The sequence below is a fragment of the Vigna unguiculata genome, chromosome 9 (genome assembly GCF_037176805.1).
Source record: "Vigna unguiculata cultivar grain cowpea cultivar isolate G323 ecotype 2 chromosome 9, ASM3717680v1, whole genome shotgun sequence".
NCBI lineage: Eukaryota > Viridiplantae > Streptophyta > Magnoliopsida > Fabales > Fabaceae > Vigna > Vigna unguiculata.
In genome coordinates, this window is record NC_140800.1 from 23,504,829 (window position 1) to 23,524,950 (window position 20,122).

General features: G+C 37.9%; 1 pseudogene; it reads right to left on the minus strand.

The window, feature by feature from the left end:
- Nucleotides 1-1,962: 1,962 nt before the first annotated feature.
- LOC146883689 (putative L-type lectin-domain containing receptor kinase S.7 pseudogene) overlaps nucleotides 1,963-20,122 on the minus strand; it is a 29,760-nt pseudogene continuing 11,600 nt past the window's right edge.

The window sequence follows — 20,122 nt, forward strand, 5'->3', positions numbered from 1 at the left end:
GGGATGAAGGATTAGTGAACTTCCTTTCTAAACATGCTTAGTCTTCTTAAGCATGTGCCTCCATCCTTGGTTGGGGTCAATCCTTCATCATCCTCCCCTTCTTGGAGAGAATTTGACCACAAATTCTTTAAGCCTTTGTGGATGGAACTTGACTTGATTTGGGGTAGGATTTGCGCCTCCCTTTTATGAGCTTTTGTTCCATCCTTTCTAAGGGTATTACCCCTAGCTTTGGTTAGGCCATCTTTATTTTCTAGACTACTCTTCCTCTCTTGCTTATGCTTTGGGCCTTCCTTTTTGGCTTGGGAAGAGAAGGAAGAGTGATGCACATCTTGCTTTGGAAGAATTTTTTGGTAGGCAAGTAACACCTTGGTGAAAGCTTGCCCCTTTTCTTTTTCTTCTTTATCTTTTCTTATTATATTTCTATTCTTATTAACTTCTTGAGGTGATAGAGGTAGTAAAGTGGTCTTTTTCCCATTTATGAAGAAAATGTATTCGTTGGTATGGCCATCATGTAAAGTTCGTTTATCAAATTGCCATGGCCTACCTAGTAAGATATGTGTGACTTCCATGGGAACAACATCACATAACACCTCATCTTTGTAGCTTCCTATAGAGAAGTTAATTAGGACTTGTTTATTGACATCTATTTCTCCCTCTTTACTTATCCAAGCAAGCTTGTAGGGCTTAGCATGAGGAATGGTCTCTAAGCTAAGCTTTTCCACCAACCTTGTGCTAGCTACATTGGTACTACTTCCTCCATCAATAATTAGAGAGCAAACCCATTTGTTAATTTTGCATCTAGATTGAAAAATGTTTTCTCTTTGAGTTGGCTCAAGCTCACTTTGATCTTGACCTATCATGCTCCTTAATAACATAGGGTCTTTCTCAAAAATTTTAGTTTTACTAGAGGAAGAAGATTCTTTTGAAAGAGAATGGGGAGATGAGTGTTCACTTTCAACATCATTACTCTTCTTTAAGATCACGGTCCTTTTGGTTGGGCAATTTAAAGCAATGTGATTATAACCCAAACATTTAAAACATTTAATGGAATGGTGAATGTGATCACTTGGTGACTTACTTTTACTTAGTGGTTCTTGATGAGAGTTAGAAGGGGACTTATCATGTTTCTTTTTATCCTTTCCCTTCCATGAGTGACTAAAGTAATTGTTGGGTGAGTAACTCTTCCTTGCCCTTCTTTTTCTTTTCAATTGAATTTCAATACCAAGGGCAAGTGTGAAAACATTTTCAAGAGTGGAGTACTCATACAACTCTACTTGGTCTTGTATGTCTCTCCTAAGACCACTAACAAATCTTTTTATTTTCTCTTTGTTAGTCTCTTTTATTTCAACCCTACGCATTTGAGACTCTAATTCTTTAAAGTACTCACTCACACTCATAGAACCTTGGTAAAGCCTTTGGAGCTTCAAAAGAAGTTCCTTCCTATAGGAGGGAGGAACAAATCTAGCGCGCATAAGAGTTTTAATGTCCATCCAAGAAGCCGCGGGTGGCCCTTGGTCATAATTCTTACAAACTTTATGCCACCAAGTATTGGCATACTCCAAAAATCCTAAAACTACTAGATCAACTTGTGTTTGATCCTCTACATGATTTTCATTGAAAATTTGATCAACTTTAGCTTCCCAATCAAGGAAGACTTTGGGATCACTTCCTCCATAGAACTTAGGAATCTTTGGAGTTTGCTTCTCTTGTGATGGGTTGCGCCTAGAATGCCTTCTTTTCCTAGCCTCTCGTTCTTGCTCTTTAGCTTCAAGTCTTTGAATGTGCTCTTGGATTCTTACACTAGTGCAGGGAAGTTAAACAACAGCGGTTATTTTTCGCTTTTGGTTTCAGTTTCGCACCCGAGGCATATACTGCCGAGGTAAAAAGACAATCCTTTATGCCTCGGTTGTCAACCCGAGACATATTGTGAAGTTAGTGCCTCGGTTCTGGTTCAACCGAGGCCTAAGATTGTATTAGAAGATACTGAAGATACTCAGGGGCAAGGTACCCATTATTCCAGCCGTCAAAGTGGACACATGACTCTTATCATGATCCATCAACTTTTCCAATCCGAAATCCCCCAACCTAGGATTCATGTTTCCATCCAGCAATATGTTCCTAGTTTTAATGTCCCTGTGAACCACTCTCCGCTCACATTCTTGGTGAAGGTAAACCAGCACAGAGGCCAATCCAACAACGATGTTCACCTTGTGAGACCAACTCAACAACCTTCCCACTTCAGGTTCCGTGTAAAGCATCTTGTCTAAACTTCCATTGGCCATAAACTCGTACAGCAGCAATAGCTCTCCCTTCTCAACACACCAACCATGCAGCTGAACCAAATTCTTGTGCCGAAACCGGCTATGATGGAGAGTTCAGACAGAAACTCGGTCTTCCCTTCGTGAGAGTGCCGCGACCTTTTCACTACAGCAATGGTTCCAGAAGAGATAAAGAAAGCCTTATACACCGTCCCAAATGATCTGTGACCAACAATCCTACTCGGATGAAACTCTCTTGTCGCAGACTTTAACTCTTTGTAATCGAACGCCCTAGGACACGCCATGAAACCATTCTGAAACTTTTCTTCTCTCTCACCCTGAAACTTTCGAACAAAGACATACCCCAAGACTGAAAAAACCACAAAGAAAGAGACAGATCCCGCAACAACCACACCAAAGCCAGAGCGTGAACCTGAAACTAGAAACAGAAGCAAAACCCCCTAAGCCAGAGCGTGAACCTGAAATAGGTACAGTTCCCACCACGGAAACATTGTGAGGGTGCAGCCTCGTTCTTGCGGGACTGTCAAGGTGCGCTGGACGTTGGAGAAGAAGAAGAATTGCAGAAGTGTGTCGCTACTGTAGTGAAGAAATTTAGGGTTTTTAAACCCTACAAAGGATACTGCCTCGGTTATTTGAAATCGAGGCATATTGTCTCATTATATGCCTCGGTTATAAAAGAACTGAGGCATATTGCTTCAGTAAAAAAAAATTCAAATTATGGGTCAATGCGAGTGGTCAAAATTTTTAGCTGTCTCTACTGCCTCGGTTAAAAAAGAACCGAGGCACATTCGTCAGTAAAAAAAAATAAAATAAAATTATGGGTCAAAGCGAGCAGTCAAAATTTTTTTTAAGCTATATGCCTCGGTTGGATTGGCAACCGAGGCATAAAAGATGATTTTAATTACAAAAATGCCACCGCGTGTTTATATGCAGCGGGTGCACAGGAACCGAGGCATATACTGCGATGTAAAAACTCTAAAATGCACTAGTGTTAGGTCACTTTGCTCCTTGTCTTTTCTTAATTGTTCAAAGGCCTCCTTCCTAGACAACTCCAAATCCTGAAGCAATCTCATCAATGTATTGTTTTTGTTTGGTGTAGGTGCATTTGATGAACTTGCCATGATTCCTACAACAAAAGTACTCAAAGCCAAGACAAAATAAATGAATTAGGGGTTAGACAACATGAAAACCGAGACCAATTCCAACCCAAGTGTTTAGATCACTCTCCCAAAAAGTAACAAGGTAACGCTACACTCAAAGCTCCTCCAAAGAAGTGAAGCAAACACTTTTAAAAACTTGTTCAAAACCTTTCAAATGCAAGACAAGTGATTCGGCCACAACATCCCAAGAGTTTCAAGAAAAGAAAACTACTAAGACAAAACAAAGAACACCTAGTGGCAAGCAAGAAAAGCACAAAAACAAGGAAAGCTAAACTCTAAAGAAGAAAAGTTTGAGACAACTTTTAACAAGACTAAAACAATGAAAAGCACTTTTAAGGACTCTATGGAAAGCATTTGAACAAGCCAAGATTATACCTCAAATTATGCATACACCATGAAAGATCATAACCAAGTCAAAACATGGAACTAATTTGCCAATATCACCCAAAATCCAAGTATAAATTTTGGTAGCATAACACCTTGTAAAAATGGCTAAATGGATTCACCAAACATTGTAAAAGCTCTCGGCCAAACTGTTTTTGGTCTTGAAAACACTTTTTCTTTTCAAAACTAGGTACTTAAAATTATGAGAAGGATGTTTTAGGGTGTCTTGAACACTTAGTTCCTTAAAATTAGGTCAAAATCAATTTCAAGGAGCATACAACAACACAATGCATAGATCTCATGCAATAGTTCAAAAACTTAGAAACAAGAACAAGAAAACTCAAATAAGCATATGACAAGAGACTGAAGCAAAAGTTAGACACATTTAAAGACTCAAACATGACATACACAAAGACACAAACATGTAGCTATCATGCATTTAAACTCATGGATTTGAGGCTCAAAGACTAAGCATCAAAAGACATGTTATCCAACCACATTTAGGAGCAAAAGAGTCACAAAACCGAAGCCAAAATTGCCACAACATAACCTGAAAACGTTGTTTTTCGTATTCTTGGCAGCTCTGACCTTTGCTTACTATTTCAATCATAACTCTCTCCACAGAACTCAAAATGCGTTAATTCTTATTTTGTTGGAAACTAGACTCACAGAGCTTTATTTTGATATAAAGAACGTTACTTTTGGACCACTGAGCTAGCTGCAGTATTTTTTTTTCAAAAACGCACACGTTGCTGCCAGCACTGTTTTTATGTGGACCATTCAAAGATAGCTACACAAGACAAGGTTAGAACATGAAACCACCATATTCAAGGACAACCTGGCTCTGATACCAAATGATGAAGGATTATCTTGTTCCTTTTTAATATTAATGAATATGGTGTGAGTTGATTAAGAAAGCTAAGCGAAATCCCCACTGGACATTAAGATAGCAAGCTATCTAGATGTGAAGGTTCCTTTCACAAAGCTCAAGAGAAGAAGATGATGGATTGATTCAAAACAAAAAGGAAATGGAAAGCACATAAACCATAGAAAACCAAGAACAATTAAAGGAAGAAGAAAACATAAAATGGAAAGGAAATAAATGGTAAAAAATGTGAGAAGCACGCCACTACAAGACTAGGCTAGAAGCCATGGCAATCTTGAAGATGAGTGGATGTGTGCCGCCACTTGCTATGCAAGATAAGGCTTAAAAGTTTCACTCCCTAGGGAGGAAACTCTCACAAATGGTTGAGACACAAGAGTGTTTTTACTTCAAAATGTTCAACCCTTTTACATGTCTAGGAGCACCCCTTATATAGAAGAGTTTATGGGCCTCTAAGCAAATAAAAGATACCTAAGGATGTCTCTACAAAAACCTAACCCTAGCTTCTAGAAACTAGGTCAAATAAGGTTTCAAAAATGAGAGACAAAAGAGCCAACTATGGTGTGTGCAAGGCTAATTTCGTTCTAGCACAAAAGGAGACAAAGAATGTGTCTCATATGTCTCCAAAAAGTGGCCAAAGTGTGCTAAATTCAAAGGAGACCAAAGGTACATAGGTACACTTGCTTTATGCCTTTTTCTTTATGCTTTATGCATTTACTTTACTCTCCCCTTCACATCATTTATGCTCCCCAATCACCATGCGCCACCTAGCATTGCTTTCTTACTCCTAATTAACCTACAAAGCAAATAAACATAGATTAGCATGTTGGCTTAAGTCAAGTCAACTATAGTCAACAAGTCAAACCTAGTCAAAGGTCAACAAGTTAACTAAAGTTGATTCAACTAAGTCAACTTAGGGAATCAAAAATAACAAACACAAATGAAAGGGATGAAGGATTAGTGAACTTCCTTTCTAAACATGCTTAGTCTTCTTAAGCATGTGCCTCCATCCTTGGTTGGGGTCAATCCTTCATCACTGTCGCTTCCGTACGCGAATGCAACTAGACATGGGTGACCTTCAATTAAACACCTTGTATAATAAACTTCCATTTCTATTCCAAATCTAGATGGCCATGCACTGAATACCAAATGATGTGAATGCAAAGGGTTGGATTCGTTTTACTGATCTATGAAGGTTGGAATGCTAATAATCAAGAAGTTTGAGAAATTATTTAAAACGAAAAAATGGAAACATATAAGAAGATGGAGGGGAAATTGATCGACATCACACTTCCAAGAATGGAAGATAAGCCTAAGAGTTTAAACACACATAGTGATAAAAGACCTTTGACAAAACTCAGGGATTCTTGAATCACTCAAGAACTTAGGAGAATCGCTCTCACTAAGATAGAAGAAATAAAACTGATATTTTCTGAATAAAATGCAACTTTCTTTCATTGATGAAAGTGGTTCAGTTTATATAGGAGCTTTAACCATCAGAATGACAAAAGACACATAAATTTCAATTACAACCCACTTAAAGCTATTAATGATCCACTCAGGCTAATAATGATCCACTACGTAATGGTTGATTGTAACTGAAATTAAGACTACCGAAAGTCATCTACAAACTTTAAGCAATGGTCCTCTTGATCTTCCAACGGCTGGTTCTTAAGTTGGCATGTGGATCCTTATTACAACTTGAAAATAAAGAAAAACTAAAGCGCATTAATTGGTTAAGGCAAAACACAATTTGGTAAGCCAATTTTACAAAGCATTGGGCCCTTATTTAAATAAAGGAAACTGCATCAACGTGGCGCATTAGTCATCCTCCATTTGGCTCACACGCAATTCACATCGTACCCTCCTTCTTCGAGAAGATTCGTCCCGAATCTTAAGACTTTATTATTCTTCTAGTTTTAGTATAAGTTTATTGTGATCTTGTGAAGGACATTATTTTTCCACAACTTGAAACTAATTCTCTTCCTCTAGGATCAAATTCAATTTGAATATATTCTTCTTTGTTCCTTTCCAATGGTTGCAATTCGTGGAGCACTTTGTGATGAAGGATTGACCCCAACCAAGGATGAAGGCACATGCTTAAGAAGACTAAGCATGTTTAGAAAGGAAGTTCACTAATCCTTCATCCCTTTTCATTTGTGTTTATTATTTTTGATTCCCAAAGTTGACTTAGTTGAATCAACTTTAGTTGACTTGTTGACCTTTGACTAGGTTTGACTTATTGACTATAGTTGACTTGACTTAAGCCAACATGCTAATCTATGTTTATTTGCTTTGTAGGTTAATTAGGAGTAAAAAAGCAATGCTAGGTGGCACATGGTGATTGGGGAGCATAAATGATGTGGAAGAGAGAGTAAAGCAAAGGCATAAAGCATAAAGTAAAAGGCATGAAGCAAGTGTACCTATGTACCTTTGGTCTCCTTTGTTTTTAGCACTCTTTGGCCACTTTTTGGAGACATATGAGACACATTCTTTGTCTCCTTTTGTGCTAGAACGAAATTAGCCTTGCACACACCATAGCTAGCTCTTTTGTCTCTCATTTTTTTGTAACCTTATTTGACCTAGTTTCTAGAAGCTAGGGTTAGGTTTTTGTAGAGACATCCTTAGGTATCTTTTATTTGCTTAGAGGCCCATAAACTCTTCTATATAAGGGGTGCTCCTAGACATGTAAAAGGGTTGAACATTTTGAAGTAAAAACACTCTTGTGTCTCAACCATTTGTGAAAGTTTCCTCCCTTGGGAGTGAATACTTTTAAGCCTTATCTTGCATAGCAAGTGGCGGCACACATCCACTCATCTTCAAGGTTGCCATGGCTTCTAGCCTAGCCTTGTAGTGGCGTGCTTCTCACATTTTTACCATTTCTTTCCTTTCCATTTTATGTTTTCTTCTTCCTTTAATTGTTCTTGGTTTTCTATGATTTATGTGCTTTCCATTTCCTTTTCATTTTGAATCAATCCATCATCTTCTTCTCTTGAGCTTTGTGAAAGGAACCTTCACATCTAGATAGCTTGCTATCTTAATGTCCAGTGGAGATTTCACTTAGCTTTCTTAATCAACTCTCACCATATTCAATAATCTTAAAAAGGAACAAGTTAATCCTTCATCATTTGGTATCTAGAGCTTTGGTTGTCCTTGAATATGGTGTTTTCATGTTCTAACCTTGTCTTGTGTAGCTATCTTTGAATGGTCCACATAAAAACAATGCTAGCAGAAACTGTTCACGATTTTAAAAGATTAAACTGCACCTGCTCAGTTGTCCAAAAATTACGTTCTTGATGTCAAAAGAAAGCTCTGTTAGTCTAGTTTGTAACAAAAAAAGAACCAATGCATTTGGAGTTCTGTGGAGAGAGTTATGATTAAAATAGTAAGCAAAGGTCAGAGCTGCCGAGAATACGAAAAACAACATTTTCAGGTTATGTTGTGGCAATTTTGGCTTCGGTTTTGTGACTCTTTTGCTCCTAAATGTTGTTAGATAACATGTCTTTGTGTGCTTAATCATTGACCTTCATTTCCAAAAGTTTAAATGCATGATAGCAACATGTTTGAGTCTTTAAATGCGCCTAACTTTTGCTTGAGTCATATGTCATATGTTAGCTTGAAGTTTTCTTATTCTTGTTTTTCCAAGTATTTGAATCTTGCTTTCACTTTATGTCTTGCTTGATGTATGCTCCATGAAATTGATTTTGGCCTAAAACTTGAGGAACTAAGTGTTCAAGCCACCTAAAACTCTTTCTCACCATTTTATGAAACTAGTTGTGAAAAGAAAAAAAATTTTGCACCAAATATTGTCTAAAAACCGAGAGCAATCTTGCTCATTGGTGAACTAAAAGTGTGTTTTTCACTAAGTGTTATGCAACTAGTTTCATGCTTGAGAAGTGGGTGATATTGGCAAATTAGTTCCATGCTTTAACTTGGTTATGATCTTTCTTGGTGTATGCATGATTTAAGACTTGAAGATGCTTGTCAAGTGCTTTCCATAGAGTCTTTAAAATGTGCTTTTCTTGTTTTAGTCTTGTTAAAAGTTTTGTCTCAAACTTTTCTTCTTTAGAGTTTAGCTTTCCTTGTTTTTGTCTTCTTGCTTGTCACTAGGTGTTCTTTGTTTTGTCTTAGTAGTTTTCTTTTCTTGAAACTCTTGGGATGTTGTGGCCGAATCACTTGTCTTGCATTTGAAAGGTTTTGAACAAGTTTTTAAAAGTGTTTGCTTCACTCCTTTGGTGGATTTTGAGTGCTAGCCTTGCCTTGTTACTTTGGGAGAGTGATCTAAACACTTGGGTTACATTTTGGGTTGGATTTGGTCTCGGTTTTCATGTTGTCTAACCTTTAATCCATTTATTTTGTCTCGGATTTGAGTGTTTTTGTTGTAGGAATCATGGCAAGTTCATCAAATGCACCTACACTAAACAAAAACAATACATTGATGAGATTGCTTCGGGATTTGGAGTTGTCTAGGAAGGAGGCCTTTGAACAATTAAGAAAAGACAAGGAGCAAAGTGACCTAAGAATCCAAGAGCACATTCAAAGGCTTGAAGCTAAAGAGCAAGAAAGAGAGGCTAGGAAAAGAGGGCATTCTAGGCGCAACCCATCACAAGAGAAGCAAACTCCAAAGATTCCTAAGTTCTATGGAGGAAGTGATCCCAAAGTCTTCCTTGATTGGGAAGCTAAAGTTGATCAAATTTTCAATGAAAATCATGTAGAGGATCAAACACAAGTTGATCTAGTAGTTTTAGGATTTTTGGAGTATGCCAATACTTGGTGGCATAAAGTTTGTAAGAATTATGACCAAGGGCCACCCGCGGCTTCTTGGATGGACATTAAAACTCTTATGCGCGCTAGATTTGTTCCTCCCTCCTATAGGAAGGAACTTCTTTTGAAGCTGCAAAGGCTTCACCAAGGTTCTATGAGTGTGAGTGAGTACTTTAAAGAATTAGAGTCTCAAATGCGTAGGGTTGAAATAAAAGAGACTAACAAAGAGAAAATAAAAAGATTTGTGAGTGGTCTTAGGAGAGACATACAAGACCAAGTAGAGTTGTATGAGTACTCCACTCTTGAAAATGTTTTCACACTTGCCCTTGGGATTGAAATTCAATTGAAAAGAAAAAGAAGGGCAAGGAAGAGTTACTCACCCAACCACTACTTTAGTCACTCATGGAAGGGAAAGGATAAAAAGAAACATGATAAGTTCCCTTCTAACTCTCATCAAGAACCACCAAGTAAAAGTAAGTCACCAAGTGATCACATTTACCATTCCACTTCTCAAAGATCAAGTTCCATTAAATGTTTTAAATGTTTGGGTTATAATCACATTGCTTTAAATTGCCCAACCAAAAGGACCATGATCTTAAAGAAGAGTAATGATGTTGAAAGTGAACACTCATCTCCCCATTCTCTTTCAAAAGAATCTTCTTCCTCTAGTAAAACTAAAATTTTTGAGAAAGACCCTATGTTATTAAGGCGCATGATAGGTCAAGATCAAAGTGAGCTTGAGCCAACTCAAAGAGAAAACATTTTTCAATCTAGGTGCAAAATTAACAAATGGGTTTGCTCTCTAATTATTGATGGAGGAAGTAGTACCAATGTAGCTAGCACAAGGTTGGTGGAAAAGCTTAGCTTAGAGACCATTCCTCATGCTAAGCCCTACAAGCTTGCTTGGATAAGTAAAGAGGGAGAAATAGATGTCAATAAACAAGTCCTAATTAACTTCTCTATAGGAAGCTACAAAGATGAGGTGCTATGTGATGTTGTTCCCATGGAAGTCACACATATCTTACTAGGTAGGCCATGGCAATTTGATAAACACACTTTACATGATGGTTATACCAACCAATACATTTTCTTCAAAAATGGGAAAAAGACAACTTTACTACCTCTATCACCTCAAGAAGTTAATAAGGATAGAAATATAATAAGAAAAGATAAAAAAGAAAAAGAAAAGGGGCAAGCTTTCACCAAGGTTTTACTTGCCTACAAAAAAATTCTTCCAAAGCAAGATGTGCATCACTCTTCCTTCTCTTCCCAAGCCAAAAAGGAAGGCCCAAAGCATAAGCAAGAGAGGAAGAGTAGTCTAGAAAATAAAGATGGCCTAACCAAAGCTAGGGGTAATACCCTTAGAAAGGATGGAACAAAAGCTCATAAAAGGGAGGCGCAAATCCTCCCCCAAATCAAGTCAAGTTCCATCCACAAAGGCTTCAAGAATTTGTGGTCAAATTCTCTCCAAGAAGGGGAGGATGATGAAGGATTGACCCCAACCAAGGATGAAGGCACATGCTTAAGAAGACTAAGCATGTTTAGAAAGGAAGTTCACTAATCCTTCATCCCTTTCCATTTGTGTTTATTATTTTTGATTCCCAAAGTTGACTTAGTTGAATCAACTTTAGTTGACTTGTTGACCTTTGACTAGGTTTGACTTATTGACTATAGTTGACTTGACTTAAGCCAACATGCTAATCTATGTTTATTTGCTTTGTAGGTTAATTAGGAGTAAAAAAGCAATGCTAGGTGGCACATGGTGATTGGGGAGCATAAATGATGTGGAAGAGAGAGTAAAGCAAAGGCATAAAGCATAAAGTAAAAGGCATGAAGCAAGTGTACCTATGTACCTTTGGTCTCCTTTGTTTTTAGCACTCTTTGGCCACTTTTTGGAGACATATGAGACACATTCTTTGTCTCCTTTTGTGCTAGAACGAAATTAGCCTTGCACACACCATAGCTAGCTCTTTTGTCTCTCATTTTTTTGTAACCTTATTTGACCTAGTTTCTAGAAGCTAGGGTTAGGTTTTTGTAGAGACATCCTTAGGTATCTTTTATTTGCTTAGAGGCCCATAAACTCTTCTATATAAGGGGTGCTCCTAGACATGTAAAAGGGTTGAACATTTTGAAGTAAGAACACTCTTGTGTCTCAACCATTTGTGAAAGTTTCCTCCCTTGGGAGTGAATACTTTTAAGCCTTATCTTGCATAGCAAGTGGTGGCACACATCCACTCATCTTCAAGGTTGCCATGGCTTCTAGCCTAGCCTTGTAGTGGCGTGCTTCTCACATTTTTACCATTTCTTTCCTTTCCATTTTATGTTTTCTTCTTCCTTTAATTGTTCTTGGTTTTCTATGATTTATGTGCTTTCCATTTCCTTTTCATTTTGAATCAATCCATCATCTTCTTCTATTGAGCTTTGTGAAAGGAACCTTCACATCTAGATAGCTTGCTATCTTAATGTCCAGTGGAGATTTCACTTAGCTTTCTTAATCAACTCTCACCATATTCAATAATCTTAAAAAGGAACAAGTTAATCCTTCATCACTTTGCCTGGCAACACTACCCCACCTTGATATGTAACAATAAATAATTCCATGCGTTGTGTTTAACGAATTTGCTTCTCATTAGCGGACCAAATGCATAATAAAGCACTATTGACAAGCTTCCTTTTCAAACATGGAAGTTGGTGTGTTTCATTCACATGCATATCCCTTTGTTCATGTAAAATGACATCACAAACTGTAGAAGCAAAAACATTGACAAATAAACTTTCCATCATATTTTTCTCTACTTCCATTTCTTTTTCTTCATATTCCCTTCCTTCTGCAGTTTTTATTGCTTCTTTTTTTTTATTCTTTCTTTTTCTATTTTCTCCTTCAGCCTATGTTCATCGTTACTGACTTGCATTGGTGTCATAAATCTCAACTTCACTTTATGTCCCTCGTGCCTCAAACATAGGGAACATTTATCAAGATTGAGTGTTTTAAAACGAAGCCATGCCCATTCCAAAAGAAGATAAGAAGAGTCCATCGGAGCAACATCACATAATACTTCTTTCACACACTGCTCTGTACTGAATTTGATCCATGCTTGATTCAGATGAAAGGTTGTTGGAAACTACAGTTTCTCCACCAATCTTTCGCTTACAACATTGTTGTCGCTTCCGTACGCGAATGCAACTAAACATGGGTGGCCTTCAATTAAACACCTTGTATAATAAACTTCCATTCCTATTCCTAATCTAGATAGCCAGGCACTGAATACCAAAGGATGTAAATGTAGAGGGTTGGATTCGTTTTACTGATCAATCAAGGTTGGAATGCTAATAAGTAAGAAGTTTGAGAAATTATTTAAAACGAAAGAATGAAAACATATAAGAAGATGGAACGGAAATTGATCGACATCACACTTCCACGAATGGAAGATAAGCCTAAGAGTATAAACACACAGAGTGATAAAGGACCTTTGACTAAACTCAGGGATTCTTGAATCACTCAAGAACTTAGGAGAATCACTTTCACTAAGATAGAAGAAATAAAACTAATATTTTCTGAATAAAATGCAACTTGCTTTCATTGATGAAAGTGGTTCAGTTTATATAGGAGATTTAACCATCAGAATGACAAAAGACACATAAATTTCAATTACAACCCACTTAAAGCTATTGATGATCCACTCAAGCTAATAATGATCCCCTACTTAATGGTTGATTGTAACTGTAATTAAGGCTACCGAAAGTCATCTACAAACTTTAAGCAATGGTCCTCTTGATCTTCCAAAGGCTGGTTCTTAAGTTGGCATGTGGACCCTTATTACAACTTGAAAATAAAGAAAAACTAAAGCGCATTAATTGGTTAATCCAAAACACAATTTGGTAAGCCAATTTTACAAAGCATTGGGCCCTTATTTAAATAAAGGAAACTGCATCAACGTGGCGCATTAGTCATCCACCATTTGGCCCATACGCAATTCACATCATACCCTCCTTCTTCGAGAAGATTCGTCTCGAATCTTAAGACTTTATTTTTCTACTAGTTTTAGTATAAGTTTATTGTGATTTTGTGAAGGACTTTATTTTTCGACAACTTGAAACTAATTCTCTTCCTCCAGGATGAAATTCAATTTGAATATATTCAACTTTGTTCCTTTCCAATTGTTGCAATTCGTGGAGCACTTTGCCTGCCAACACTACCCCACCTTGATATGTAACAATAAATAATTCCATGAATTGTGTTTGACGAATTTGCTTTTCATCAGCGGACCAAATGCATAATAAAGCACTATGGACAAGATTCCTTTTCAAACGTGGAAGTTGGTGTGTTTCATTCACATGCATATCCTTTTGTTCATGTAAAACGACATCATAAACTGTAGAAGAAAAAACATTGACAAATAAACTTTCCATCATATTTTTCTCTACTTCCATTTCTTTTTCTTCATTTTCCCTTCCTTCTACAGTTTTTATTGCTTCCTTTTTTATTCTTTCTTTTTCTATTTTCTCCTTCAGCCTATGTTGATCCTTACTGACTTGCCTTGGTGTCATAAATCTCAACTTCATTTATGTCACTCGTGCTTCAAACAAAGGGAACATTTGGTGGAGCTCCAAAGGTGCATGAAGAGCTCCATGGGCAGCGGAAATGGATGAAGGAATGGAGGCAAGTTGGAAGGCACTTGCAAGCAATGGAAGGTGAAAGAGGTGATAGGATTTCCTAATCTATGCTAGCCTAAGGAAGGTGGCTACAGGTAGAGAGAGGAAATCTCTAGAAAGTGGTGACTCTCAAAGGCAATAGAGGGAGGAGTGCTCTCAACTCAAGTTGCATCTATTGCATAAAATTTCAAGAGTGTCTACAAATGAGTGAAATTTTGGCTTTTATATGAAGCCATTAACACATGAGAAAGGAGAGCCATTGGATGGAGTGGGCCTTGATCTTTTCCCTTAGATTAAGCTTGGAGAAGGAGGCTTGATCTTGGCCATTGGATGATGCCTTGGAAAAGGAGGAAGCATTCCTAACCCTTGGATGCTTTGGATCCATGAGGTGTAGGAAGAAGTGTTGACTTTCACTTAGTCCACCTTGGCTCTTTTGATAGTTCATGGCCAAATCTCCTATTGGGCTTAGTCAAGCCCAATTTTATCAATTGAACTACTCATTGTTTGACTTATTATTCTAGAAAGCAAGGCCTAAACAATGGGCCAATCTTATTGCTATTCTATTGCTCTTTGATACACCTCTTCAAATCTTCATATCTTCTTTGGCCAATGTGAAGAGTGTGAGAAGCCTAAGTGGGTTTAGGCCATCTTGAATGAAGCCTAATTGGATCTTTTTGAGCATGCTCCTTGATATTGGGCCTCTTGATGGGCTCGGGCTTGAAGGTGAATGTGGGCTATGTATTGGGCCTTGAGCATGATTTGGGCCTAGGCGTTGACCCAAGCTATAAGCCTTGTTGGGATCACATCATCCCCTCCCACTTGAAGAGGATCTGACCTCAGATCAAGAGGGTTGTTTAAGGCTTACAGCAACCAAATTTGAGGTTCCACCAGGATCAAACACATATCTGCAATAGTCATCAAATAAAATGACATTAAAATCATGGAGACCATGCATCATACAGGAATGTGGAATTTGTGAAAATGGGCTTATGAAATGGAAAAAGGTTGATAATAGGCCCACTTCACAAAAAAAATGTCTTACACTTTGACTTAGATGATTTTTGAAAAGAGTTTTAAAGTCAAAGTGTATTTTGGTACAATATGATGAGGAGTATGAAATAAGTGAATGAGATGGAGAACAAAATGTTTGAGAGGGAAACAAAACAAAAGATTTAATGACAAAGTGAGAAGAGTTTAAAGATGAGAGAACTCCCTTTGGAAATTTGATCCTCATGGAAGGAATTGGTGAAGGATGGTACACCAAATCCCTAATAATGAGTTCCTTTTTTGCTTTTGAAATGCTCTTTAACTCTACCACTTGTAATTGTATTTCAAGCTCACTCTCTTGTCTTATTTTCTCTCTTTCTTCTAATTCTTTTCTCTCATTCTCTTCTTTGGCTTTTCTAAGACTTTCCTCTTTTGCCTTTTCTTCTTCATCTCTTTTCTTCCTCTCTTTTATCTCTTTTTCCTCTTGTTCTCTTTTAGCACAAAGTTTCTCAAGCTCTTCTTTTTCTCTCTTCTTTTCATACTCTCGAAGCTTTTTAAGTATTGCTTGCTCTTTCTTATGTTTTGCTCTCTTTCTTTGTTCACTCAAGAGCAAGTCCAAATTGTGCTTAAAATCTTTTTCTAGTCTAGAAAACTTAGCAAGATTTTGGATGAAAGCATCCCCTATGTCAATGAAGTTTTCTATCCTAGCTTGTTGCTCTTTAGTGATCCTAAATGAAGGGGGAATGAAATGTTTCCACATACATGCTTTCAATTCATAAAATGTATTAATGCATGATTTTGTCCCCTTTTTCACTTTATATTGCCTCTCTTGCCACCACTCGAATGCACGTCCTATAAACCTAGAAGTAACATGCCTAAGAATGTCAAATTGACTATATTTACTAAACAATGGTTTCACCAATTTCTCGGTATTCCACATCCAATCTCTAAATGATATTGGTCCTATATCCTCCCCAAAGAATGGAATGTCACTATGAAATGTATGATGCAACTCATGACTACCATGCTTATGCAACCTAGAACTATATGTAGAATATGTACTCATGGTGATTGAATGAACTTATGCAACTTGAAAAAAGTGTGGTAGAGGAAATCAATCACAAGTGGACCTCCAGGTTAGGCGAGGTGAGTCTTTAAGACTTCTTAAATACCAAGGCCAATCCTTGCCAAGATACACTTGTAAGAGGTTTCAAAGATCACACAATTGTCTAAGTGCTAAGTAAATAGAATCACTTGAGTCACTAAGCACAAAACAAGCAAACAAGACTCAAAGAAATTTAACACTAAAAAACGGACCCCTAATTGGCAAAATTTTAGAGACTTTGGTCTCACAAATCAAGCCACTATGCAACGTGAAAAAATGAATATAGTTATGCGGCCTAAAGTAAGGTGAGAAAGCACTTAGAACTTTCAACACACTTACTACTAAAACGCTCACTATATAGTATCATCAAAAGGTTTTACTTAGGAGATGGGATTGAACACCCTGTGGTTCCCCAAGACACCTAAGTAGGCCAAAATAAAAGTTCAAAGAGAGTTAAAATTGGTACACAAAATTTAGGCAAAGAGGAGCAACCCAAGAGCACCAAACTTTTAGAGAACTTTGAGTAGAAAATAAGGCACAAAGGATGCTCCAAATTGACCAAAAGAAGTGACCAAATTGTAGAAAAACTAGTAAACTAAAAGATACAACAATTACAAGCCACAATGGCCAACAAAAATGCTTGAAATTGGTGTTGGAAGCTACTCCCGAGGACAACTTGAACACCACAATTTTGCACATCAAAGTGATGCACTCCCAAGAGCACTTTGGTGCCAAACGAAGCCTTAGTTGATGGCTTTGAAGTATACACCAATTGGAGGAATATTTGGACCCCTTGTGGATGCAAAATGCAACACCAAACAGCAACAAAACCTGGCCAAAATAATGAACAAAAACAGCAAACAAACTATGCCAAAGGCATTGGTTAGCTCTCACTCAATCAAGAAATTGATGGCTCAAAATTTTCCAAAATATGGTGAAGGTGAGAGGAAGAATTCAAGCACACTCTCTAGAGTTTTACTTCTCAACCACCACCTAAAATGCTACCTTAGACTAGCAACCAATTTGGAAAATAAAATCACTTAATTGACAATCAAGAGCATTGAAGCCAACATTACTTGCCATTGAAATGTATAACACAAGAAAAGCTAATTAAGAAAGCTAAACCACATTGAAATGATTTGACAAGACTGAATTGAATAGCCAAAAACAAGGACAAGCAAGAAATTAAGGCTTGAAATAAAGGAAAGCACAACAAAAGAAATCCTAGAATGGAACTAGAATAGAGTAAAAACCAAAAACAGAAATTGCAGTGCTCATAAAATGCTTATGGTATTCATTACATGTATGCCAATGTGAGGGAAGTAATCCACTCCAAATGAAGAAATTGATGGCAATATTGAATACACACATAAACAAGCAAATGTATAGACCAAGAGTACTGAAATTCTGAAGCAAAACACACCAAAAACGCACTAAACAATGATTTTCCCGAAAACACAGCACCAGAAAACGCTGACAGATGCCTTAACTTTGAAGATTTTTCATATTTTTTGTACTGGACATATTTGAATGATTCTTTTTGCTACTTTTTCGTCCAGATGTTAAGAAAATTAGGAAAAAATCAGAGGGTGATTCGGTGCTATGAATCGTTACAGTTAAATCACACAAGAAAAGTGTGCGTCAGGACACAAGTGAAAACAGCAGCAAACTGGCACTGAAAAACGCAGAAAGTTGCCTCTACTTCAAAAATTTGTATAGAATTCAATTCTCAACATAATTGAATGATTCTTGTTGGAGAATTTTCGTCTATGACTTAGCTTTTCGAAGCAACAATCAGCTTAAAATTTGGTGCACTGAGTACTCGTGACACTTCTCAAACAGAAGGTGTGCAGTGGAAAAAAGTTGAAAACAGAAGCAAAAGCAGAGTGAAAGGGGAAGATGTTCAATAGACAAATCAATTCGATTTGGAGCTTGATTATGATCTAGAATCAAGCATAGATGAAGATGAACATCTTAGGACACTCTAAGGCAAAAACCAATCGGTGAAATGGCATTAAAACAGTGAGGAAAGCTGACTCAAACAACCACACGCATAGCATAAAGCTTCATTGCGTTTTGGAGTGGAGTTTGGCACGGTTTCACTCAAGCAAGTGCAGAAAATGAATGTAAACGGTAAAAAATTGAAGAAACATGTAAAAGAAAGCATGAACAAGACATAGAACACAACTTGAACGGTGGAAATTGAAAAGAAAAAAGAATCACCGAATAAAAATGACAAGAAACACAATGGAAGCAAAAAAAATGGTGCTGAAATGTACAGGAAAGCTAGTAAAATATGTGAACCATAGCAAGCAAGGAAATCTACAAATAGAGTGTAGAACACTCTTGTAGTCTCATAGTTGCATGGAATCAATGGAGAAACACAATATAATAGACAATGAATGGTAAATGTGAAAGAAAAACAAAGAAGAAGAAGAAGAAGAAGATGAGAACAAGACGGAAAATGAAGGAAACACAAGACTAGGAAAGAACCTTACCAAACCTTGAGAGACCATGGTTTGATGGCTCTTGATACCATTATGGTGGAGCTCCAAAGGTGCATGAAGAGCTCCATGGGCAGCGGAAATGGATGAAGGAACGGAGGCAAGTTGGAAGGCACTTGCAAGCAATGGAAGGTGAAAGAGGTGATAGGATTTCCTAATCTATGCTAGCCTAAGGAAGGTGGCTAGAGGTAGAGAGAGGAAATCTCTAGAAAGTGGTGACTCTCAAAGGCAATAGAGGGAGGAGTGGTCTCAACTCAAGTTGCATCTATTGCATAAAATTTCAAGAGTGTCTACAAATGAGTGAAATTTTGGCTTTTATATGAAGCCATTAACACATGAGAAAGGAGAGCCATTGGATGGAGTGGGCCTTGATCTTGGCCCTTAGATTAAGCTTGGAGAAGGAGGCTTGATCTTGGCCATTGGATGATGCCTTGGAAAAGGAGGAAGCATTCCTAACCCTTGGATGCTTTGGATCCATGAGGTGTAGGAAGAAGTGTTGACTTTCACTTAGTCCACCTTGGCTCTTTTGATAGTTCATGGCCAAATCTCCTATTAGGCTTAGTCAAGCCCAATTTTATCAATTGAACTACTCATTGTTTGACTTATTATTCTAGAAAGCAAGGCCTAAACAATGGGCCAATCTTATTGCTATTCTATTGCTCTTTGATACACCTCTTCAAATCTTCATATCTTCTTTGGCCAATGTGAAGAGTGTGAGAAGCCCAAGTGGGTTTAGGCCATCTTGAATGAAGCCTAATTGCATCTTTTTGAGCATGCTCCTTGTTATTGGGCCTCTTGATGGGCTCGGGCTTGAAGGTGAATGTGGGCCATGTATTGGGCCTTGAGCATGATTTGGGCCTAGGCGTTAACCCAAGCTATAAGCCTTGTTGGGACCACATCAACATTCATCAAGATTGAGTGTTTTAAAACGAAGTCATGCGCATTCCAAAAGAAGATGACAAGAGTCCATGGGAGCAACATCACATAATACTTCTTTCACACACTGCTCTGTACTGAATTTGATCCATGCTTGATTGGGATAAAAGGTTGTTGGTAACTGCAGTTTCTCCACCAATCTTTCGATCACAACATTGTTGTCGCTTCCGTACGCGAATGCACCTAAACATATAACACCGCCAGCGCGACCTGCGCAGTTCCGTCACGCATCCAACCTCCACCATCTCCGCTCCGTCGCGCGAACCTGCGCAGAACACACGAACCACCACCGCGAGTTCTTCTTCCCACGAGCGCGTCAGCCACCGCTGCAGCAACACCACCGCGTCGCGCCACCACACCGGAAAATGGCAGAAGCCGCCGTCAGCCGCGCAGCCAAGGAAGAAACATGGGGCAGAAACCCTAATTCTGGAAAGTGCACTCTGCGCCACGTGTCAGCCTCTGATAGG